This window comes from Rattus rattus, chromosome 2, assembly GCF_011064425.1.
Source record: "Rattus rattus isolate New Zealand chromosome 2, Rrattus_CSIRO_v1, whole genome shotgun sequence".
Lineage (NCBI taxonomy): Eukaryota > Metazoa > Chordata > Mammalia > Rodentia > Muridae > Rattus > Rattus rattus.
This window is the reverse complement of record NC_046155.1, coordinates 179,176,874-179,203,558: the sequence shown is the minus strand read 5'-3', so window position 1 is coordinate 179,203,558 and position 26,685 is coordinate 179,176,874. Positions and strand designations below refer to the sequence as shown.

The 26,685-nt window shown below is 44.8% G+C and overlaps 1 long non-coding RNA gene across 1 annotated transcript in view; it reads left to right on the top strand.

The window, feature by feature from the left end:
* The window catches only part of LOC116892718, a 196,999-nt gene extending 171,055 nt beyond the window's left edge, over positions 1-25,944 (top strand). The window contains exons 3-4 of the long non-coding RNA XR_004386966.1: positions 21,851-21,916; positions 25,900-25,944. This is a non-coding gene — a long non-coding RNA (uncharacterized LOC116892718). The remainder of the gene's footprint in view (positions 1-21,850; positions 21,917-25,899) is intronic.
* The last annotated feature ends 741 nt before the right edge of the window (positions 25,945-26,685 follow it).

Here is a 26,685-nt window from a genome sequence, read left to right as displayed (position 1 = left end):
TGTGTCTGATATGTGTATGTGTGTGCGTGTTTCTGTGTGAGTCAGTAGTCATGTATGCAAGTGCTGGTGCCATGTGTACCAGTGCCATATGTGTGGCGGTCTGAGAAAAACCTGAGGTATCAGTCCTTGCCTTCTGCCTAGCTCGAGATGGGATATCTTTGTTGCCTGTTACTGCGCATGCCAAGCTTGCTGACCCTCAGTTCAGGCATCTGCCAGTCTCTGGCTTCCCTATCACTGTGGGAGTCTTGAGATTATAGACATACATCATCTCCAAAGGCAAATCCTTTACCCATGGAGCCATGTCCCTGGCCTATTAGGTACCAAGATGCTTCCAACAATCCCATGATACTTTCTATTAGTTCCTTTAATTTTTTTTTTAAAAATGAGAATGCAGCCATTGCATAAATGCACTCATTATACCAATTCCCTGTGTAAATGGATTCTTTGATAACATTTTGATCATGCGGTTTGATTACGATGACCTCACATTACCATTTCCTGTCCCTTTTCTCTCTAGTCTCCTTCGTCTTTCTTTGTAACAGAGCACTGTGGTGTGTAATCAGCACTTGGGAGGTGGAGGAAGGAAATCAAGAGTTCAAGGTCAACCTCAGCTACGCAGGGAATTCACCGACGGCCTTGGCTATATGTCACTATATCAAAAAAAGAGGGGTTGGGGGAAGGAAGGAAGGAAGGACGGAAGGAAGGAAGGACGGAAGGAAGGAAGGAAGGAAGGAAGGAAGGAAGGAAGGAAGGAAGGAAGGAAGGAGGCAGGAGCCTGGGGAGATGGATCAGGGGGTAAGGGTGCTTACCACTCAATAAAAGCCCTAGTTTAGATCCAAGGACCCACAGTAAAAAAAAAAAAAAAAAGCAAAAGCAAAAAAACAACATAAAAATCCAGGTGTGGTCGTGTGTGTATCCATGAAAGCAGAGATAAGAAAATCTAGGGCTCGGTGGCTGCTAGCCTAGCTCTAGGTTCCGTGGAAGATCCTGTCAAAGGAGAATGTGAGGGATAATGACAAAGCAGGACCTCCCGAATCCTTTGGCTTTCTCACGTGTGCATGGATGTGTGCGTGTGCAGTGCCCTCGAATACTTCTGCACGCTTTTTATAATATTTTTTATTTTTGAGTTTGTAATATAATTCTATCATTTCTCCTCTTCCTTTTTCTCCCTTTGGACCTTTCCCATGAAGTCTCCCTGCACTCCTGAGGTTCATAACCTCTGTTTCTTTCATTGCGGCTACATTGTATGTGTGTGTATGTATTTCTAGAAACATAAATACAACCTGTTCAGTCTATAAATGCTACTACTTTATACGTTGTCTCGGGGCTGACAACTTGGTCTTGGGTAGACAAAAGGGTGCTCTTCCTTGGGAAAGACTAGTTCTCCTGCTTTCAGCATTCTGCAGTTGCACATAGTTCTTTGTCTCTGACGTCCTGCAAGCTTTGTCCCCTCCATGTTAGCATTGGGGTCATCGCTGTCCAGGTCTTATTTAGCAGCCATCTTGTTGAGACTTCACGGGAGTAGCCTCTGACATTTCTAGAATTCAAAGTCTACAGAAATTTTCCTGCTCTTCTGGAACAGAATCTTTCCTTCCCCCTTTCCCACTATGATCCCTTTAGTTGAGGAATTGATACAATTTTAAAAAGCAGATTGCTTTCATCCCCAGACTACTTTCATATACCTGCATGTGTATGCAAACACATGTGTGTGAGAGTATGTATGTATGTGTGTGTGTGTGAAAGAGAGAGAGAGAGAGAGAGAGAGAGAGAGAGAGAGAGAGAATACTTATCTACATATGAGAGAAAATATGCAGTCTTTGTCTTTGTGAGTCTGGTTTATTCCTAAGTAGAATGGCAACTTCCAATTTTCTGTTTCTTTCTTTTAAAATTATTTATTTATTTTAATTTAGTACCTATGGACATTTTGCCTGCATACATGTCTATGTACCACATTCATGCCTGGTACCAGAGGTCAGAAGAGGGTGTTGGGTCCCCTGGAACTTGAGTTACAGATGGTTGTGAGCTGCCATGTAGATGCTGGGAGCCAAACCAAGGTCCAACGAGTGTCCTTAACCACTGAGCCAGTTCTCCAGCCCCACCCATCCATTTTATCACAAATAGCATCATGTCCTTCTCTTTACTTTTACAACAGAAGAGAGCTTCAACTGGATCCTCAGCAGGTGATGCCATCTGGTCCAGGGGCTCTCTTGTCTTGCACTGTGGACATTCAGCACTGGAGAATTCTTTGCTTTGCTTTGTGAGTGTATGGGATTTGTGGGAGGAAGATCCTTTCTTAGGCTACTTAGAATTTTCAGTCTCTACCCACCACATACCAGTAAAGTTGTTATTTTTTGTTACGTTCATTTACTGTGTGTGTGCGTGCGTGCGTGTGTGCACATGCGCACACATGTGTTTATACCCACATGCATATAAGACAGGGGGCATCAGTCAGTTTTCTTCTTTCCCCATATGTGGGTCCAGGTACAGAACTCATCATCAGGCTTGAGAACAAGCCCGTTTATCCACAGAGCCATCCATTTAGCCCACAGATTTCGCTTGTGTGGCAAACCAAACCTGTCTCCAGATATTGCCAGGTGTCTGCACTCTTGCTGGAGATCAAGTTGAAGCTCACACCGATTCTTGTTGCCTTGCCCTCTCCTGTCTCTTGCCTTCCTCTAAAGTGGATCACGATGGCTTCCCATGAACATTTGCAATATCAAAACTTTAAACTGCTCTAATCTAAAGCTTTAGATCAACAGATACACAAGGGCAAAATAGTATATTGAAGTCCAGTTGTAGAGGCTGGAGAGATAGCTCAGTGGTTAAAACTCTGGCTGCTTTTCCAGAGGACCCAAGTTCAGTTCCCAGGACCAACAATAACCACCTGTAACTCCAGTTCCAGGGAACCCAATGCCCTCTTCCACCTTCTGCAGGCACCAGGTACTCATATGGTGCACAGACATACATACAGGCAAAACACTCATAGATGTAAATAAAATCTTACACACACACACACACACACACACACACACACAACACACACACACACACAATTCTGGTGTCGGGAATGGGGATCAGTCGGTAGATGGCCTGTATAGCATGAAGCCCACAAACCCTACGTAGTCACTCACAGCAAGCCCTGGGTCCAGTCTCTGTAAAACCAGGCATGGTACCACAAGCCTGTAAGCACTTGGGTGGTAGAAACAGAAGAATTATCCTTGGCTACATAGGGAGTGCCAGGACACCCTGGAAGACAAAAGTCTTCATTGTCTCAAAAAAAAAAAAAAAAAGGAAAAACAAACAAACAAACAAACAAACAAAGAAAAGGGAAGAACGGAGAAAATTTGTGTTTTGAGGTCTATTTAAAGGGGAAAGGCTAGAGAGATGGCTCACCAGGTAAGAGCAGCTACTGCTCTTGTAGAAGACTCAAGCTTGGTTCCCAATACTCACAATCAGGATGCTCACAACTGGCTGAACTCCAGCTCCAGGGAATCTGACTCCTCTAGCTTCCACAGGCACTGTACTCACAGATAGATAGATAGATAGATAGATAGATAGATAGATAGATAGATAGATAGATACATACATACATACATACATACATACATACACACACACAAGCACACATACAAGCATATACACACATACACATACATACATATACACATACATACATAATACATACGCACACAAATAAAAGTAAAATAAAATATTTAAAGTAATAGGAAAAAGACAGAGGGTCAACAGAATGACTCAGCAATTAAAGGCACCTGCATGCTATCCTAACAACCCAACTGAGTTCCCAGAACTCATGTGAAAAGGCCAAATGTGGGAGCTACTCATGTAGCCCCAGAATTCCTACATGAGGAAGACAGGTGGGAAACCCACCCGGAGGGGCTGCCTACAGCTCAGCGAATGACAAGAGAGGTTCCAGCCTCAGGATCGTGGAAGCAGAATCCTGACTCCTGAGAGCTGCCCTCTGGCATCACTGGAGCACTGTGGGATACCTTTGCTCATCCTCACAGAAACAAAAATAAATCTTAAAAGAAAGGAAAGGAGAATGAAAAGGAAAATCAGATGTTTGCTCGATTTCAAACACACCCCAGAACTTCAAAGACTCATCCTACGGAGGAAAACAAAAAACAAACAAACAAACAAACAAACAAAAAAACAAAAAAAAACAAACAAAAAACACATGACCCGATTGGCTTATCATCTTGATTGCCAGTCAAGATGATCGATAGGCTTATCATCTCTTCAGCCCTGCTATCTATGACTTCCACCCCCTCAGGGCAAACTTCACAGGCTTCTCCCCTCCCCCACATGTGACTGTTCTATTGTAAAATACCCAACTTTGAACTTTGAAAAACAAACACTTAAGGATTTATCAGCAGTGACTTTGGGGGTCTACCATCAGAAGGAATCTTCACTCAAACTCTCAAGATAAGAACGCTTTACTCTAACGGCAGCCTGCATGGAATGTGCGTCTCACATCTGTCTCCACGAGTATCCGAGCTCTTATTTCAAGGCATATATTGATAAACTACTCACATTCCAGACAAGACCACTAACTAACCTCAGTCTGGAGGAGTACGAGTGTGTGTGTGTGTGTGTGTGTGTGTGTGTGTGTGAGAAGGGGGGGGCAGAAGCGGGGCGGGAGGGAGAAAAACAATCTTTCTCCTGTTTCTCCTCCACTAGCTACAAGAGGGACGTGCTCTCTGATCTCAAATAGCTCTCAGACAGGGTGTAGAAGCCACCCAGCAGGAAACACAACCGTGAGACAAGGAGAAGTCTGAGTCCCCTCATTCATCAGCCCAGAGTTCCATAACGAAATGGCACAGAGTGGGTGACGTGAACAGCAGAAGCTTTTTTTAACCCCCCCCTCCCCGCCCAATGCTGGAAGCAGAAAGTGGACGCTAGAGGTGCCTGTAGACTTCGGTTCCTGGTGAAGACTTTCTTCTAGGCTTACTCACTTGCTGGAAGGGAGAAAATGGAGGGAAGGGGAGAAAGGAGAAAAGGGAATCCAGGAAAGTCCAGAATTGATCTGTGGGGAGAGGGGCTGGAGAGATGGCGGCTCAGTAGCCTCTTGCAGAGGACCTAGGCTCAGTTCCCAGTACCCACATCAGAGGACCTAGGCTCAGTTCCCAGTACCCACATCAGAGGACCTAGGCTCAGTTCCCAGTACCCACATCAGGCCCTTCATAACCACCTGGAGCTCCAGGCTCAGGGAATTTAAAAGCCTCTTCTATTCTCCAAGGGTATACACACATGCACATTCTGACACACAGACACACACACAGAAAGACAGACAACGGAGAGGAGAGAGAGAATTTAATGTATATAAATCTTTTTAAAAGTATCTTTTCCTGTCCTTAGAAGGAAAGCCCCAGTGGGGCCCACCGTCTGACCTCCTTAAACTTGAGTCCTCAAAAGAACTCTCTCCACAGACGTCATTTTGGGGTCCAACCCCCCCCATATCCAAATTTTGAGGAAGAGGACAAAACGAACACACTAACACCCTCTGGCAGCATGGAGCCTTCCTCAGGCTGTTCAAGCTTTCTGCCACCAGAGAACGTGGGATGACAGACTACAGCCATTCCACAGACACAGGGCCAGCCACACCACTGGACTAGAGTCTGCCTCCCTACTCACACACACTCACACTCCCTCTCTCCCTCTGAAATCCACAGCTCTGTTACATGACCGACACACAACCTGCAGAAGACCTGGGGAGGAGGCGCCATCCCTACCCCTATCTGAACAGAGGAAGGGAGACCCCCAACAGCTGGGTTGAATCGCTTGCCAACGTCAAAGAACAAGACTTACTGAAGAGTTTCTCCCTCATGGTGACTGAGTGACTGGAGGCTAAGGCCATCTGGGAGAGGTTGCTGGCAGAGCTGTCCTTATAGGCCGCAGGAATCTAGATTTAAATATATATGCATATGTGCTTGTATGTATATGTATATGTACGTGTATGTGTCATTGTGTATATGCATATTTGCATGTGTATGTACTTTTATGTGTATATGTGAGTACTTGTGTATCTACATGGATATTTATGTGTGTATATGTGTGTACGTACTTATGTATATATATGTATACATGTATCTATATGTGTATATGTGTGAGTTTACATATATATTTACATGTGTGTATGTGTGTATTTATGTATGTATATATGTGTATATGTGCCTGTATGTGTATGGATGTATATATGCATATATATATGTGTATGTATACATACGCATCTGGATATATGAGTATAAACCCGGGTTTACATCTATCTATATATATGTATATGCATACGTATATGTATCTGTACATGTGCTTGTTTATGCTTGGGTGTATGTGTATGTATATTTATGTGTGTATGTGTATGTGTACACATGTGCATATGTGTATGTGTATGTTTGTGCATCAGTATATGTGTATATATATATGTAGGTATATGTATGTGTATATGTGTTGTGTGACACTGTTCCTGGGGAGCTGTGACAAATGTCTGCTTACCACAGATAGGGAGCCAAGGTCAGAACAAATTAGGGATACCACCAAAGTCCCCTTTGGTGAATCAGTGAGTTACATTGGGGCTACTCACAGGAGTGTGTGTGAGGAGTTAGTTATAGAAGCAGAAATGACTCAAAGACAGCTTCATCCTCTAAACCCACTCCAGGATGACGACGGCTCACCGAAGCTGGGAGTCTGGCGCTCACTGCACAGCCTGAGGGCAGCTCCGCCGATTAGGCAGTGTCCTTTCTGGGTAGCTCCACTAGTCTCTGCTTCCTCAGGCAGCTCAGCTGGCCTGAGAGTGTCTCTCTTCAGTCCTTACTGCTCATACATGCTTGGGGGGGGAGGGGTCTAGTGAATCGTAGACATTTTCAGTGACTTCTTAACGCCCTTTTGTTGCTTCTTTCCTGGGCTGAACAAGCTTCCCACAAGATAGAATTTTTTCCTTCCCCTTGAACATTTGATGTCTTAAGGTATTTCCGTCCAAGATGGAAGGTTTTCTCCTTGGAGGGAACTCCTACACAATACTGTGTGTATATGTGTTTGTGTGTGTTTGTGTGTGTTTGTGTGTGTGTATGCGTGCGCATAATATGAGGAGAAAATAGTACTGGCTGAAGAGGGCTAAGGCAGGCAGGAAGGGGTAACCAGAGAGTGAGTACGAGCCAAGTACAAAGACATATGTATTAAAATGCTGTAATGAAATCTATCGTTTTGTTGTTCACAAACTTAAAAATAACAATAAAAAAAGAAGGCCCCCGGAGCCGTTCTTGATACCGAATCCTGTGGACCTTGGATTTCGTGTTTATTTGCTTCCGTCGTGTCTCAGTAAAATACCTCCCGTTCCTCTAATTGTAGCTGAAGCCTCAGCGTTCTCTGCCCACAGAACGTCAGCGAGAGACTCCATCTCTGACTTCAGGCAAACCTGTGCCTATGTCCTAAACCCACCGTGGTGGGTGGGATCTTTTGCTGCAGGAAAGCTGGCAGGCAGCCGGGGTGTCTCAGGCAATCTTCTCCCTGGGCCCAGCTTCCTCCCCTCCTTTCCGTCAAAGGGGCTTCTCAGACTTTGCTCCAGGAAGGTGGGAGCTGCTGCTTTCACGGGTGACCAACTTTACCCGTGACCGCGATGATCGATCAACAGCTTTCCTGTCACCAACAGGTCTGCAGCTGCTGCCGCTGGGCAGGGCGGTCAGCTCTGTCCCCTGCTGCCTGCCTGCCAGCAGAGGCCCCAGGCGGGTCAGAAGCAGTTTGACATACCGCAGCGGCCAACACAGCTGTTGAGGGGGGATTAGCTGTAGGGAAAACTGATCCAGTGACAAATGGTTTAGGTATGTCCGCCCCTGGGAAACGTGATCTCCACGGTTTGCACTATAGAAACTTGTTTGTTTCAAAAGATGAGGAACATGTTTGTTGTCTGTGTCTCCAGAGAAATCACAACGTTGACAGCTCTGGATATACCCAAAGAGACGGAGTACAAAAAAACCAATTACACGTAGGCTGCGCTCATAATCAACAAATGCTGGTTTGGGAATTGCTGTGTGAAGATTCCTCTCGGCAGCCTGCTCAGAATGTACGTCTGGTGACTTCTGAGCTGTCACAGTCATCACCCACAATTACTATGTAATAAAAACACTTCCCCAAAGGAAGATATATCCACAAGCACTACTCCTCGCGGGAGGAAGCCTGCAGCCGCAGGAGCCCGAGATGTAATCACAAGTTTATCAATATTTCATTTTCTTTGCACGAAGCTGATAAGCATTCATAGCCCCGGGTGTGATGGGAATGTATCGAGATTTACATCTTTCAACTTTCTTTCTAGAAGACAGTGAGGGGTTTATAATCAGGGAATATGGCCCAGCAAGATGGCTCCGAAGTAAAAATGCTTGCCGTGCAAGCCTATGACCTGAGTTTGATCCTCGAGTTCCACAGTAGGAGAGAACTGACTCCTCAAAATTTCGAGGCCCTTTGTGGCCTTCCACCGGAATGTGGTGGACTAACCAGGGCTACACTCTTAGAGAAACCTGGCTCCTCCTCTCCCAGCAACTATTAATTACCAATAACTCTTTAGTCACGGGTGGGACTCCATGCCTATCTCCCCTCTCTCAGAATATCTGGGCAGTGCAAAATGGACTTGATAGACTTTAAAAGAACAAAAAGACACAAAGTTGGGTGGCCAGGGAAGGAGGCTGAATCTGGGAGGAGTTAGAGGTGAAAGTGATATGATCAAAACATGTTGTACAAACCCCCCTCCCCCAAGGATAGGAAGAATATATATTAAAGACAAAACAAAAGTGTCCTCTGATCTCTTCAGAATGCCATGGAACATGTGCATTCACAGACAGACGGACAGACACGAACACACACACACCACACACACACACACACACACACACACAGTACATAAACATACAAAAACAAAATCAATAAATAAAAAGCAAAATAGAACTGGAAAAGTGGCTCGGCAGTAAAAGCCACCACTCCTGATGATCTCTGAATTATATCTCCAGGACTTTGATGGTGAGCAGAAAGAGGGAATTTACTCCGAAGAATCCTCTGACCACTGTGCAGTCACCACAGTGACTCAGTAGCTGAGAGCATTGGCTGCTCTTCCAGAGAACCCAGGCCCACTTTCCCAGCACCGGCTACTTGTCACTTCAGTCCAAGGGACCCTCTTCCAACCTCTATGAGCACCAGGCACACGCGTGGCGCACAGACACACATGGTGACAGGTCACCCATCCACACGTAAAATGAAAAAAATTTAATTTTAATTAAAAAAAAATAGAACAAGGTGGTTGTGTCCATGGTTTAGAAAGGTGACTTTGGTCTTGATGTGTGAGGTGGAGGACGTTGCCATTGAAGTCTGAGGACTGAATAGCCAACTGCATCTTCCTCATAGACGGTGATAAGCTGTGTGTCTTAATAACAGTGATCTAAACCATCGTGAACCCCACATTGATTTTATTCTCTCTCTCTCTCTCTCTCTCTCTCTCTCTCTCTCTCTCTCTCTCTCTCTCTCTCGTGTGTGTGTGTGTGTGTGCAGTGATAAACAGGGTCACTGTCACTGAACCTGAAACTTGTCAATTTGGCTAGGCCTGATGAGACAGCGTGCCTCAAGGACAGGACCCAATTTTATTCACAAATATAACATCCATCCCTTAAAGATAAAAAGCTCTTGTATAGAGTTGGTGTTTGAACCCAGGCAGTTCACATTCAGAAAGTAGTCATCACTGCTAATGACTGGAGCCTATTTGTTTTTGCTTTTGTTTGTTTTGTGTTTTTTTTTTTTTTTTTGTATCAGACACTATGGCTACACTCTGAGCATCTGGCTACTGCTCATTCATTAGCCTCTGATCTAGTTCTGGGACCCTTCGCGGCCAAGAGCTGCACTGGATGTTTAGAGTTCAAAGAAACGGAGGGCTGGAGCAACAGCTCACTCAGTAGGTAAGGTACCTGCTGTCCGAGTATGAGGATCTGAGTTTGGATCCTCAAAACTCACATACAAGTCTGGCATGGTGGCTCTTGCCTAGAACCCCAGCACTGAGGGGACAGAGACAGGCTCGATAGCCTGATACTCAATGGCTGGCCAGCTTAGTCAAATCCATGAGCCTCGGTGAAAGGCACCACCTCCAAAAATAAAAGTAGTACAAAGAAGGAAGAAAGGAAGGAAGAGATAGAGAGAGAGAGAGAGAGAGAGAGAGAGAGAGAGAGAGAGAGAGAGAGAGAGAGAGAAAGCAAGAAAGGAAGGAAGGAAGGAAGAAAACTATTAAGGCTGGTAAGGTGGATAAGCGGTAAAGGCACTAGAGAGAACCAACTGCTACAAGTTGTCCTCAGACATCTGCATACACACACCCTCCCCATACACACACTAAATAAATCAATGTAAAAATAAATAAATAAATAAATATGGTTCCTAGCTAACAAGCCATTGGCAGTTGATGACTGCTAAGGGAGAGAAAGTCAGTTTTCTCGGGGATGTGAACCTCTGAGAGACTGCACGGGCTCCAGTAGATTGTTTCACATCCACGCTCCTACAGGCAGTGCTACACGAACTCTGTGTGTTTAAATGAAAAAGAAAACATTTGAAATTGGGAAGGAAAAGTAGAAGTGGGGTAGGACCCCAGGGTCAATCCTCAGCATCGTGAAAACCAGGACACCTATAATCTCAATACTGGGGAAACAGTGACAAAAAGATTCAGAGTTCAAGGTCATCGTTGGTCTACATAGTGGGGTCTCTGGGCAGTCTATGTTCAGGGATCAAACTCAGGCCTACACATGCAAGGCAAACGCTCTACTGACGGGGGCATCTCTCCAGCCCTGAAAAAAACTAGTGTTTTAAAATCTGTGCCTCAGTTTCCCAACCTGGAAAAAGGCATAGTAATGGTTCCAGATCTCTTAGAGCTGGAGTTTCAGGCTCTTTTGAACCATTGACCTGAATGCTGGGAACTACACTTGGGTTTTCTGTGAGAGTAGCAAGCACCCTTAGCCACGGAGCCATAACTCCAGCTCTCGATTTTCGGTTTTAACTTGACATAGGAAATAATAATTTCAAGTCGTGACTCCTGCCTGGTGTTTTCTGAACTCAGGATGGTGAAGCAGAAAAGGTGATTACAGGCTCAGGAGCAGTTTGGATTATGCAGCTCAGGACAGTCTACAAAGTGAGATCATATCTCAAGAAAAAAAAAGATTAAAAAAAAAATAGGTATCAGCCAATTGGTGGTGGTGTACACCTTTAGTCCCAGCACTCGGGAGGCATAGGGAGGTGGCTCTCTAAGTTCCAGGCCAGCCCCGTCTCCAGAGTAAGTTTCCCGGTAGCCGGGACTATAGAGAAACCCTGTCTCAACACAACACCACAAAAGAGAGCAGGTTTCTCCACATTTCCATATGTGGGTCATTGTTTGCTGCTCATGATTCTCCACACAGTCCCCGGTCCCTTCTCACCCCTCCTGGCTGTCTCTTTCCTCCCTCCATTGTCCTGTCTGTTCTCATGTCATAAATATGATGAGATTTAGATTCCACATCTGAGACAGAATGTATAATACCTGTCTTTCTGACTGGGGCCTATTTGTTTAACATAATGATCTCCATCTATTTTCCCGCAAATGACATAATTTTGTATGGCTTTATGCTCGAATAATGTGCCACAGCAGGGGCGCTGGGGAGAGCAGGGGAGCGGGGTGCAGGCACACGCTGCCGAGTGTTACGCTCTCTCTCTCCCCTTTCATCTGTTGATGGGCATCCAAATTAGTCTTGTAATTTGGTTATTTGTGAATAATGTTGCTATAAACATGGACGACCAGCCCTCTCATTTTGCCTTAATCATGTCTATCATGACTCTATTTCAGGGCTGCCAAGATGGCTCAGTGGACAAGCAAGCCTCTTGCTGCCAAGTTTGATGACCCAAGTTCAGCGACCTAGGATATGTTAGGAGAGGGCTAACCCCTGTAAGCTGACTTCTGACCTCCACATTCACACTGTGTCATTCATGAAGCAACACACACACACACACACACACACACACACACACACAAATAGATAAATAAATAAATGTATGTTTGTTTGTTTTAAAGACCCTGTCTCCAGGGTTGGAGACACAGAATGTCTGGAATCCACCAGTAAGGGAGGCCCTAGGCTCTGTCTCCTGCGTAGCAAAAATAAAAGGACGGCTGTTTATAGCTGCGCGTGACAACAATGGTGGTCATGCCTGTCATTCCAACCCTCAGGAGTTTGAAGCAAGAGAACTGCTGTGATGTCAAGGCCACACCAGACTCCATAACAAGATCCTGTCTTGAGAATAAATGTGGGCCAAAAAGATAGGCACTTGCGCTAAGCTTCCTGAGTTCGACCCCCCCCCCCCGGCACCCATGTTGTGGAAGAAAAGAACCACTCCCTCAAACTGTCCTCTGACTTTCGAATGTGCACCAAGGCACATATGGGCTCCAGCATTTTCATATACACAAATAAATACATGTGGACGTTTTTTAACTGATTAAGTGAATAGATATCCCCTTTCCAAAGCACGAGGAGGCACAGGCATTGGGTCTTCAGTATGTGAGATTCTGAAACACTCACCTGGGCTTTAGTAACCCCAGAGTCAGGGGAAGGCTGAGAAGCTGGGAACGGAGCATGTAGCTTGATAAAGGCAGGGTTTAGAGGTATATCCAAGGCCTTAGCAGCTTGGACTTTATCCTGAGTGTGGAAGGGAGCCCCAGTTGACAACAAGCAGTTCAGACTTATGTCAAAGCAAGGTGGCTCTGGTTGTCATTGTACTGAGTGTCACTAGAGACCCACGGAGATTGTATGGCATTCCAAACCACGTATAAACGGCAGACAGCTTGAGTCAGGAAGGTGGAGGACCTGGGTAGAGGGAAAAGAGGTTTACACTCAAGTCTGCAAGTGTGGAAACCTTTACTATGGTCTCCCCAAGAAAAGCAGACACATCACACAAGAGATTAGATCCCGTGGCTCCCCCCTTTTTCCCAACACCGGCTCCTCTCCCACCAGAAAGGGACAGAATCTTCAGCCATGAAGTTCTTTGCTTCTCTGTCTCTGCCCATCCATTCTGTGACTGAAGAATGATCGCGGGCGCCCTCTACTGGCAGCTTGCTCCACAGTGTAACAACTTTAAGCTCATAGCTCGCTCTGCAGCAGCTCCAATCCTCCCCCCCCACCACTTCCGTTTTTCCTTCCATCAGGGCTGTCTATATTGAAGGCCTACTATATGCCACATGTTGTCTAGCTGAGTAAGATAGCCTCCGTATGCACATAGAAATTCACTTGTAAGTGTAAGCAAGGTAACTGTGGGGCGGAACTTAGAGGTACCCTATACAAAAAATAAAACATGGGTTCAGGCACAGTCTAGTAATTTAAGGAAAATGGGATGGGAACATGACTGGTATGAAATAGACATGGTAGGCTCTAAGAGCACAACATTTCTTTTTCTTAAAAAAATACAGTGTGTGTGTGTGTGTGTGTGTGTGTGTGTGTGTGTGTGTGTGTGTGTTCACACATAATATATACCTGTGGAACTCAAGGGACAACTTGGAGGAGTCAGTTCTCTTCTTCCACTCTGTGGGTTCTGGGGATTGAACTCTGGCTGCCGGGCTTGGTGGCAAGTGCCTTTATGTGTTGAGCCCTCTTACTGGCCCCAGGCACATGCTACTGAGGTGTAACCTGGGATTTAGCAAGCAGCAGCTTCCATGGTGATTCTGGGTGGGGACAGGTTAGAGGCTACCATAACAAACCAGGCTGCAGCCGTGTGCTAGACATCTTTATTTGGGTTCTTCCAACGCCTCACAGACCTTTTCCATATAATAGATGAGAAGTTCTGAGGGACACAAGCCACTGGTCAATGGACCTTTGTTTTAGTACTCCCAAACCTTTGCAGAATCGCCACTGTGAATCCAGGCTGCTGGCAGTTTGAGCCTACACACACACACACAGTCACACAGAGTCACACACACACACACACACACACACACACACACACACACCTGTGTGCCTGAGTCCAGAACCTATAATACTCCAGGTTCTGCCCCTCTCCCTGGTCTTGCGGCAGTCATCTCTTCTTCTCTATCTGCTGTGGTTTCCATAGAAACAGATATGGCCAGATGAGAGATCGGTAAGAGACAGAGCCTGACACTCCAGCCCTTAGACTTTTATGTAATTAAAATGCATCACCAGACAAGGCCTCTGCAGAAGGCAGGGAGAGTACAGGTCTGTGTGGGTCTCTGCCATCCCAGGCAGAAGCTGCCCCAAAGAACCAGCAACATAAATGCTATTTGTTCTTCTTTTTATTTATTCACGAGTAAGCCATTTATCTGTCCTCCATACTCAAAGACTATGAGCGACGAACAAACTAAGGCAGTTCTTGTTACTGAGACCGGATCTTGCTATACGGTCCAGACTGACCTCAAATGCATGACGATCTTCCTGCTCCGGCTTTTTCCATGTTCTAGGATTACAGTTATGTGCCATTGTACCTGGTGTAGATAGTGATATTAGTGTATATTATAAATATGTATACGTTTAATGCAAGCATATGGAAGTCAGAAGGCAACTTGTTTGAGCCAGTTTTCTCCTTCTACCATGTGGGTTATAGCGATCAAACTCAGTCCTTCAGCCTTGGTGGCAAACACCTTCGGTAGCCAAGCCATCATTCTGGCCTGGTTAAATTAACATAATAATTTTGCATTTATTCTTTGCTGCTGATACTGTCACAGGAGCACAATACAGATGAAAGGAAATTGCATAATGCTTCAATAAAGATGCTTGCTTCTCCGTCGAGGTGGCCACACAAAACCACACGTGAGAATCAGTAATCCTGTGGAAACAGGCATGAAGACCTGGGTTCAATCCGAACACTACACAAACCATGAACGGTAGCATGCACCTGTGACCTGCCAAGCAGAAGCAGGTTGATCAGGAGTTCGCAGTCATCTTCAGTCATATAGCATATCGGAAGCCAGCCTGAGCTACTTGAGAGTTTCCCAAAAAAAAAGAAAGAAAGAAAAATGAGGAGAGGGGGCAAGATGGCTCCCTTGATGAGAGCAACACTGAGCCTGCTGACCTGAGTAAGATCTTAGGACCCACATGGTGGACGGGGAAAACTAACACCTAGAAGCTGTCCTGTGTCTTCCGTGCCTATGCCATGGCGTGTGCAAGCATGCACACATGCACACACATAAATATTGAAAATGTCTTTATGGGGGTTGGGGATTTAGCTCAGTGGTAGAGCGCTTGCCTAGGGAAGCGCAAGGCCTGGGTTCGATCCCCAGCTCCGGAAAAAAAAAAAAAAAAAAAAAGAACCAAAAGAAAATGTCTTTATGGACATGCTGGGTTTTCTAAATTGTATAATGTGCACGCGCCTCTCGGGGAATCATGCACATCTGAGGTGAAGATGTTTGCTTTGTTCTTCCACACTTCTGAGAACACAGGGGCAAGTTCCTTACCCAGTAAGCTACACCAGCCTGGATTTCTCTTCCCGCTTCGTGGGGACTCGGGGTGTAGATGAAGAAGCCTCCTTCTGCTTGAATTCTGAATTCTGGACCTCCACTTTCTGCACCTTACCCAGCCACCTCTCTTTGATGCTGTGCCCTGCACACGCACACCCTCTCTCTTCCCCAGACCATTTACCTGTCAAGCTGTAGAGTCCATCTCCACAGACGCAACAAGATTTGCATGGAAAACAAATTCAGAAGCTTGGTATGGTAGTATACACCTTTAGCCCCAACACTTGGGAGGCAGAAACAAGCAGATCTCTGTGAGTTTAAAGCCAGCCTGGTCTACATAACAAGTTCAAGACCAGTTAGGACTACACAGTGAGACCCTGTCTCAAAACAAAATTAGAAAAAAAAATGTCATCCTGAATGAAAAGACATAGGTATTTTTGAAGGGTCAGAACTTCCTATAACAGTGTAATTACTACTACATAGGATTTACATGGCATTAGGTACTAGAATTAATCTAAAGTTGACTAAAATGTATATGTGAGGTTGAAGAGCTGTCTTGGTAAGTCAAGGCACTTGCTTCCAAGCCTGATGAACTGAGGTCCCTCCCCAGGGCTCATAAGGTGGAAGAAGAGACTCCTGAATATCATTCTCTGACCACAAGTGTGCCATTGCACATGTGCATCCGCAACAGACACCGTACATACACACAAAATAAATACTGTAAGAGATAATCCATACGGGTAATATATGCAAATAAATACTGCCCTTTTCTATCAAGGGCCTGAGTATGTGTGGGCTGTAGCATACTCAGGAGTTTTAGAACAGATCCACCGTGGATACTGAGTCATGACTGTGCACATAAAATATCTACTGTGTGCCGGACATTGGAATAAGCTAGGAGTGCAGGGAGAGCCAGAGGAAATCTTCATCCTGGCGCTGCCACTTTATTCTGCAGTAAGCAGAAAGTAATAAGAGAGCGAGACAAAGATAAAGGCACAAGAGAGACAGAGAGACACAGAGACAGAGAGACACAGAGACAGAGACAGACAGACACAGAAACAGAGAGACAGACAAAAAGAGACAGGGAGACACATGACATATAGAGAGACAGAGAGACAGAGATTGACAGAAAGATAGACAGAGACAGAGAGACACACAACACAGAGACAGAGACAGAGAGAAACATGACATATAGAGAGACAGAGAGACAGAGATTGACAGAAAGATAGACAGAGACAGAGAGACACACAACACAGAGACAGAGACAGAGACAAAGATACATAACACACAGAGAGACTGACAGAGACAGAGAAACAGAGAGACACAAACACACAGAAAGTCAGAGAGAGAGAGACAGAGACACACAGAGAGACAGACAAAAAGAGACAGAGAGACACATGACATATAGAGAGACAGAGAGAGACAGACAGAAAGAGATGTAGAGACACACAACACACAGACAGAGAGACAGAGACACAGGACACACACACACACACACACACACACAGAGAGAGAGAGAGAGAGAGAAGAGAGAGAGAGAGAGAGAGAGAGAGAGAGAGATCTTCAGGACAATTTTTGTAGCAAAAAAAATTAATAAATCAGGATTGTAGAAAGGAGGTAAAGGTGTGGTGGTATGGGCATTTTGCCTTCTCTGGTCTGGAGAACAACTTGGAAGTCTACACTTGCAATTGTAGTGAGCTGTCAGTCTTCTCATTCTTCTGTGAAGGATGATCTTGGCTGTCATTTTGACTGGATCTGTGTCAGGTGAGAGGTAAGGTGCTAGGCATACTGTGGGAGCTGGTCTTGATCAGGCTACTTGAATTAGGAAGGTCCATCGCCTTGCAGTGATGGCCAGCTACGAGGAGGTCCCAGGGAAAAGCTTGGTTTTCTGCCTCTCTGTCCTCAAATCTTGCTGTTGAGTTTACCTACCTTGTTGGCACGTTTGTCTAGCCTTTCTTCTAGTCTATCTGCCCAACCACTGCTGTCACTACATCCAATCCTTCATAGATATCAGCTCCTTTGTCTTTCCAACGTGGACTGAAGACCAGTTGCTCTTCAGAACTGTCTAGGCCAGGATTAGCCCTGCAGAGGCATCGAGCCTCACAGACTGCAAAGCTACTGGTCACTCAGTCTCTCCATTGTGCGGACTGCCACTGTAGAAACCCAGGTTGTATTGTGCAAACTAACCAGATAAAGTCTCTCCTAATACGTTTTGTTTTGTTTTTTTGAGATAGGATTTCCCTGGCTACCCTAGATTCGCTTTGTAGACCAGGCTGGTCCCAAACTCACACAGATCTACCTGCCTCTGCCTCCCGAGAGCTGGGATTAAAGGCATGTGCCACTATCCCTGGCCTAGTACAGTTTTTCTATGAGCTCTCTTCCTCTACTGAATCCTGACTGGTAAACCTCCTCCCGTTCTGGTATCTATGCAGTCTGAAAATCATTACTTTCAAAACTCTGCCCACACCATGGCAGGTATGGGGTTAAGCAATTTGCAAGTAGCACCTATTATAATCCTTATCATAGGTCTGGAAAGATAGCTCAGTGGTTAAGAGCACTGACTGCTCTTCCAGAAGTCCTGAGTTCAAATCCCAGCAACCACATGGTGGCTCACAGCCATCTGTAATGAGATATGAAGCTTTCTTCTGGTGTGTCTGAAGACAGCTACAGTGTATTTATATAGAATAAATAAATAAACCTTAAAAAATCTGTAATCTATTAACACTGGAAAACATAAAAGAAATGGATGCATTTCAAAAAAAAAAAAAAAACCCAATCCTTATCATAATCCTTCCATAATACACAGTCTCATGGAAAAACTAGGGATTGTTGACCCCTCCATCTTGTGTTTTTGTCTAATATTCTCCACAGCAAAATACTACTGGGAATTCTAACTTACAATATAATCTGGAAAGTTCTATCTCCTGTGCCTCTCAGCCTCACTGCTATCAGCTTCAGTTTCCATAGCAACAGGCAGAGCCTGCCTGCGTCACTGACACCAGAGGATGCTCCGAAGCATTCAAAGCAGGCTAATGGAGGCTAGAGCCGCCAAGCTCAGGGAAATTGTGTGTCTGATGCACCCCTACCTGGGATTCTGATCTGAAACAGATACAGCTATAATATAAATACAGCTATGTGTGTGATTATAGATGCAGGTACATGGATGTGCATGGACATATGTATGTGTTTTCAATCATAATCCATATATACATAGATTTGCCATATATGAACACCTGGCCATGTTACCTTCTCTGGAGAATACTATATTGGGATAAGACAGAGTGTGACCAGTCAGAGGTCCTTCACGTCAAGATTCGGGATTTTATAAAGAGAAAGAAAACAGTTGAGTATAGTAGGGATTCTACTGGGAAGTCTCTACACCTATACTTCCCTGCAAATCTACATCTCAGCTATTCTCCTGGACAATGTTGACGACAGCAGCATACCCTATTGTCACTCATACACACACTCACACACACTCATGCACACTCACTCACACTCACACACACACACAGGGCTGGGGAAGGTGGCCCCATGGATAAATTGCTTGCCACACAAGTATGAGGACCTGGGTTTGGATCCCCAGAATACGTAGATCTGGCACAGTAGCACGTGTGCTTCCACTGTGAAGACTGGAGGGAGAGACAGAAGGATCCGCAGGAGCTCATGGGCCAGCTAGTCACGATTGTTTGAGGGCTACATATTCAGTAGAAATGGTACTTAGAATTTGGATCTTTTTTTTCCCTTACTACTAATATGCACCATGATACTCTGGCAATGCTAGGTTGTGGCAATGAATTTAAGTTCTCAATCACTCAGACAATTAAAGACAAGAGAGTAAGCAACAGATAGGGTGTACTGTACCTGTGTGTGTGTGTGTGTGTGTGTGTGTGAGAGAGAGAGAGAGAGACAGAGAGAGAGAGAGAGAGACAGAGAGACAGAGAGAGAGACAGAGACAGAGAGAGAGAGAGACAAAAAGAGGCAGAGAGAGACAGAGAGAGCAGGCAGGAGTGTGCATTGAGAAAGGAGCCTAGGGTTTTATGCACACTGGGAAGAAGTCCTACCACTGAGCTATCCATCCCCAGATCACCAACACTTGTTTTATATATATTGTATTTTGTTTCTGCACAAGCTAGCTTGTCTATAACATACATACACAAGGCATTAAACACCTTATTATAGAGTAGGCTTTCTGAAGAAGGAGTTGTACGGAGCTGCAGAACACTCGTGCTCTGAGCATGTGGAGTAGGATGAGAGAGGTTCAGTAGGTTAGGTGTACTAAATCCGGTTTCTCTTAGTGGAGGTGTGGTGTATGCACGTGTCTAGGCAGGTGCACACTCTTCCTGTCTCTCTGCCCCATAGTTGCTGAGGTTACAGACAAGTGGGGCTACCTTCAGCTTTTTACATGGGTCCTGGGGACTAAACTCAAGTCATCATCCTTACACAGCAAGTACTCTTGCCCTTTAAGACATTCTCCCTCCCTCTCCTCCCTCTCCCTCCCCTCTCCCTCCTCTCCCTCTCCTCTCCCTCTCCCTCCCTCCCCTCTCCCCTCCCCTCCCCTCCCCCCCCCCTCCCCTCCCCTCCCCTCCCCCTCTTTCCCTCTCCCTTTGTCTCTCTCGGTTTTGGTTTCTCTATGTAGTGCTGACTGTCCTGGAACTCCTTCTGTAGACCAGGCTCGCCTTCCAGTGCTCAGGGTAGGGTGGTGGAGCAGAGGCAGGTGAATATCATTGAGATTGTGACTAGCCTGGTCTACAAAGAGAGCTCCAAGACATTCAAGCCCTAGCACAGTGGAAACTGTAAAACTGAGGTCCCTAGGGAAAAGGCTGATGGACTGGTTATAGCTTTGCCACTGGAGAGCCGGAATGCTGTCGACACAGCCAACATTATTTTGGACCATCTTAGGTCTCGTGATAACCACTCATTGCCCACCTCTGTGTCTGTCCTGTATTCCTTCCAACTATTGGGTAAGGTCTTGGGAATGCGTTAACCAGCAGACCTTCCATCAGACCCAAGGCTGTGAGTGCCATTTGATAGCATCTCAAACCTACAGCAGAGTTCTCCCTGGCTTGTCACAATCTACCTGCCTGGCATTCCCATCAAAGAGTTTGGTAAATGCCTGGATTTATGATTTTCACTTGTCTTGTGGCACACACACACACACACACACACACACACACACACACACGTATACCTCTATTAATTTATTATTTGGCATTAGCGCGAACTTCTATGTCTGTATCTCTATACCCCACCCATATGCATATCCTAGACCCATCAATCACCTGATCTTCCTCTAGACCCAGTATTTGCAACCACATCATACTGCCTGAAATATTTCAATCTCTGAATCTCTCCCTGCCCTCTCCTCACCCTGCTTGACCACCCACTCCTTCCGGCCTACAAGTGGTTTCCATGGTGACCTCGCTGGTTGCTAACAGGGTTGAGTACCCTGCAGGGGAAAGAGGACGGCTTCTTGTGAGGGCGGAGTGGATTGAGTGTGGGTGGTGAGGTTCAAGAGGGGTTACATTCTGCCGTGGAACACAAAGGGATGGAGAGGGACGATGTGTTGGGGCGGGAAGGGAGAGATGGTGTGCATATGTCCAGGGTGCATTGTTTTCTTGTATGAGATTGTTAAAGAATAGATAAAAGATATTCTATTTAAAAAAAAATAATAGCCACAACAGTAAGTCCTTCAGCCTTCTTCCGCCGCCCCCTTATTGGTTCACTCAAGCCCTTGGTGCTCACTAAAGACCTCCAGGTCATTTTTGAATTAGAGGGGGGGCAAAAATCTAGCGGTATGAGCCGCTGACTCAAATGAGAGTGATGGGTTCTTGGTGGGCAGCTGCTGCAGGTGCGGGAGAAAGCCTCATTATTCTGTCTCCTTATTCACCATTCAGTACATTTTGTCCTTCCTCTTTTTGTGTGGCTGATGGAGGACCTCCTTTATGCACCAAGGAGGTTATTAGGCACTTGAATGCAATTTCAAAACCTCTTTGCTATAAGAAATGAAACACCGCTCTGCAAAAGGAGTCCAATAGCTCTCCCAGGGAATCAAAAGCATGCGAGTTCTATTTATTCCTGTTTCAAAAGACATCAGGCTCTTTTGTAGTTCCCCGTATTTTTCTGTTTTTCTTTTCTCTTCTTCTTCCTCTTCTTCTTCTTCTTCTTCTTCTTCTTTCTTCTTCTGTTCGGAAGACTTATCAATTGTTGAGAGTGGGGTACTGAAGTCCCCCTATTGCTATTGTACCAGGGTTCGTCTATGGTTTTGCATCTAATAGCATTTGTTTGATAAAATCGGGTGCACCTGTATTTGGGATACATGCATTTAGAATGTTAACGGCCTCCTGTTGGATTCTTAATCAGTCTGAAGTGACCCTCTTTATCTTTTCTCCCTAGTTTTGACATTTGGACTCCTGTTTTAGTGAAATCCAAGAGTCCCTAACCACCTGGAAGAACTAACAGGTAATTAATGAACCCATAGGCTTAATGACCCACAGGATGCTATGTCCACTCAGCATCCGGCAAGGGCAATGGCAGGTGTAGGCTGTCTGAGTCTGTGCATTCAGAAACCAATTGCTATTGACTCCGAGATGCTGCAATTGTTCAGCTCAATGCAAAGATCCGAAGACGGGTGCTTTCCAATACAACTTTTGGTAACTGGGGGCAGCTCTCCATCATTCTCAGGATAGGAAGCAGATGGGACACGAAAAAGAACCAAGGAACATCTGTTCCATTTCCCCAATCATGCAAACAGTTCAAACTGTGTTTTTATCTACAACTTATGGGCCGCATCACAGATTATTTTTGTAAAAGCACCGGCCATTGTGTCTCAAAAATATCATGGTCTCCAGTAGATGGTGGCAGCGAGAGAAGAAATCCAATGGCGAGCAAGCTTAATGCATTTTTCTTCAGGGGAAGTCGATGCAGTGCTGAGTAGGGTGGACCCAGGTTGGAGAATCAAGAAGACAGAGCTGAGGAGAAGGCTCAGTGGGTAAAGGGCTTGCTGTACAAACTGTGAGCACCTCGGTTAAGATCCCCAGTGCCTATGTAAACCCAGAAGTAGTTTTATGAATCTGTAAATCCCAACGCTCCAATAGCAAGTGAGATGGGAGCGGAGACAGGGACGTTCTAGGAAGTTCACAGCTACCCTGGCACAGGTAGCAATAAACAAAAGACCTCGTCCCAAACAAGGCGGAAGGCAAGGGCCAGCACCCAAGGTTGTCTGACTAACACATGAATGCACACAGTTCTTTGTTTATTTTTATTCTATGTGTATTTGTCTTTTGTTATACATGTGCATTGCCTGAGGAAACCAGAAGAGGGGATGAGCTCCCCTGGAACTGGAATTACAGACAGTTGTGAACTGCCCTGCGGGTGCTGGGTCTTGAACCCAGGTGTTCTGGAAGTCAAAGCTCTTAACTATTGAGCCATTTCGCCAGCCCCACAAAGATGTTTTTGAAGAATTAAGAATATGGTGCACACCTTTAAGACCAGCCCTCAGGAATTGGAGGCGAATGGCTGTCTGTGAGCTCAAGGTCAGCCTGGTCTATGAAGGAAGTGTTTATGGGCAGTCAGAGCTACATAGTCTCAAAAAAAAAAAATCATCATGAGCCAGGAAGGGCTGGCACACACCTTTAATCCCAACACTTGGGAGGCAGAGGCAGACAGATTTCTATGAGTTTGAGGCTAGCCCGGTCTACAGAGTAAGTTCCAGGATAGCCAGGGCTACACAGAAAAACCCTGTCTCAGGAAGACAAAAAAAACCTTCATGATAGATGATAGATAGATTGATAGATAGATGATAGATAGATAGATAGATGATAGATAGATAGATGATTGATAGATAGATAGATGATTGATAGATAGATGATAGGTAGATAGATAGATAGATGATAGATAGATAGATAGATGATAGATAGATAGATGATAGATAGATAGATAGATAGATAGATAGATAGATAGATAGATAGATAGATGATTGATATCATGAAGACAGACACTGTGAAGCAGGGAATAGGGGATTGGAACTAACTTGGGCAACCTTTCTCATTCCTTGTGGTTGTATGTGATACAATTATGAAATTTCATCAGTTGTATTAGATTTTTTTTAAAAATCTAAAACCTGAAAAGCTTTGAAATTTGGAACATTTTCTCATTTTTCCCATAATTTATTTTTTTTTAAAAAATTCACGTTACTAGTCCTGCTGGGACTAGTTGTCCCAAGGTGGAGTGGCACCCAAGGGAGGGCTTCCCCTTCTCTGAGGAGAAGTGAAGGGATTTGTGGGAGGAGAGATTGGGATGTAATGTGAATAAAAAATTTTTTTTCTCAATGTGGAAAAATGCCTGACAGAAATTATTTATCCATACTGGGTGCACCAGCAAGGGGCACCCCAGTAACCCACTTCTACCAACTAGGCTCCTCCTCCCAAATGTTCCTCAACATCCCAAAACACCATCACTAGCTGGGGGCACACACACTTGTAAAAGACTCTTTGGTGCTAGAGAAATAAGAACCTTCCTGTGTGGTGGGCAAGCATTCCACTTGTGAGCTATACTGCTGGTTGACACTGTAATTCAGGGGCTTCTCAAACGGGTTTGCAACCCCTTTGGGGAATCAAATGAGCTTTTCACAGGGGGTCACATATCAGGCATTTACCTTAGAATTCATAACAATAGCAAAGTTACAGCTATGAAGTAGCCACAAAGATAGTTTTACGGTTGAAGGTCACCACAGCATGAGGAACTGTGTTAAAGGGTTGCAGCATCAGGAAGGTGGAGGACCACTGACTTCATTGTTTCTCTTCCTTACCGTATCCTGTAATGGCAAATGATTGGAGAAAAACCCCAATATCCTTCAAAGGGAATTGGCCAAAGAACTTCTAATTATATAGAGACACATTGACTGAGATATATACATACACACACATACGGGCATACAAATATTAGGTTTGGGAGTTATTTGGAATTCTTTTAAGATTTCCATTTATTTATTTATTTATTTCACATATGTGTGTGTGCCTATGTCAGTTAAAGCACACATGCACACAGATTTTGGAAATCGAACCTAGGTCCTCTGCAAGAGCAGCAAGAGTTCTTAACTACCGAGCCATCTCTCTGGCCCCTAAAAAGATTTACGTATTTATTTATGTATATGTGTACATTTGGTGTCAATCAAAGTCCTTTATTATTAAAACTTATTTGGCACCAGGGATGTAGTCCATTTGGTAGAACACTTGCCTGGCTTATGTGAAGGCCTGTGTTCAATTCCCAGCACAGAGTAAACAGGTTACAGTGGCATTCAGCCACAAGCCTAGAACTCCAGACTTGACGGAAGTTCAAAGTCACCCTTGGCTACATAATAAGCCTGAAGAGAGCCTAGAATACAACAGACTGTGTTTCGAAATAAGCAAACAAAGAAACAAACAAAGAAACAAATAAAGCCTAGCACGATGTCCCAGGCTTTTAGTCTCAGCACTCAAGAGGCAGAGACACACAGATCTCAATCAATCAGTCAATCAATCAATCAATCAATCAGAAAAGAGAGGCCATAGAAATGGCACACTGGCTGCTCTTCCAGGGGACCTGAGTATGGTTCCATTTCCTATATGGGTTACTACCTGCAACTCCAGCTCCAGGGAAAACTGAGGCTCTCTTCTGGCATCTGCAGGCACCCCCACACACATACTCAGATACACTACACACGCGCAGACACATACATTTTTTTTTTAAAAAAATTTCTTTTGTTTTTAGAGACAGACTTTATCTGTGTAGCCCTAACGGTCCTGAAACTTCCTCTGTGGACCAAGCTGGCCTTGAATTCAGAGATCTGCCTGCCTGTGCCTCCTAGAGTGCTGGACTAAAGTTGTACACCACTACCCAGCTTTAAAAATTCATTTTAGAAGGCAAAAATAAATGTAATACTTATGCCTTGCACTAATTCATTAATAGGCAGTCCATGTTCACGTATAAAATACTCCAATGGTTTATGGCTGTCAATGTTTCTTCTTGCTCCTGTGTCACATCAGGTTATGCATTGATATATTGTGTCACTGTTACACTTCTTGTGTTTCTTTAACCTGTAACGATTTCTGGCTTAACGTTTCCCAATACTGACATTTAAGTTAAAAATATATTATATTTACATACATAATGTATATATTTATATATACAACAGAGGGAGGCAGCCTGAAGGTGACTTTATAGATAAGTTCTTTTCTTCCACCTTTGCTAATGTCTTAGGACTGTCCTCGGGCCACCAGGTTTCCCCAGCAAGTGACTTTACGTGCTGAGGCATTTTTTGAGGGATACAGAGAAGTCCGTAGAATGCCCCTCAACCTAGGTCTGTCTGATGATCCTGACTCTTAAAGATTTTCATCTTGGTGCATGTGTGTCTTTGTCTCTTTCTCGGTTCATCTTCTTATAACTTCGTGCCGTGCCAAGAGAAGGTGGTGCACACCTTTAACCCCAGCATCTGCGAGGCAGAGGCAAGCAGATCTCTGAGTTCGAGCCCAATCTGTTCTACAAAGTGAGTTCCAGGACAGCCAGGGCTTTAGAGGTAAGCAAGCAAGTAAGTAAATAAATACATACATAAATAAATAGTAAGAGTGTGGCATTTTTGACCCAACATTGGCGCTATTGGCCCTGACACTTGTCTACAGTGCAACCTTCCTTGATGAAGTTACCATTTTCCTTCATTGTCAGTACCTGTGTAAATATTGTTTCTCTTTTTACTTTTACACAACAAAGATGTATTTACCCATTTTTCTCCAGTGGATGGCCTCACTCCCGTATTGCAATCAAGGGGCTATTTAAAGGGTAGAGACATCTGAAGAAAAGGCTCAGAGCATTGATAGCCTGAGCTCAATCTGAGCTTGAATAAAGGTAGAAGGAGAGAGCTCGCTCACTCGGTAAAGCTATCTTAACTGCTCCTGCAGAGGCCCCAAGGGTGAGTCCCAGGACCTACATCCAGGATTCACAGTTGCCTGCAACACCAACACCAGGAAATTTAATGCCCTCTGCTGCCTTCCTTGGTCACTTGCCCACTTGTGCACAACCCCCTACCCCGCCTTCCCCCTCCATACACACACAAATAAATGTTTAAACAAAGTTGTTAAAAAAGAGGGCCCAAAGTTGGGAAGGGTGGGGTACATGGTAGATCTGGAGGAGTTAGATGGAAAGGTTGGGGAATGACTATGACCAAAATACGTTGTATGCATATACGAAATTCTCAT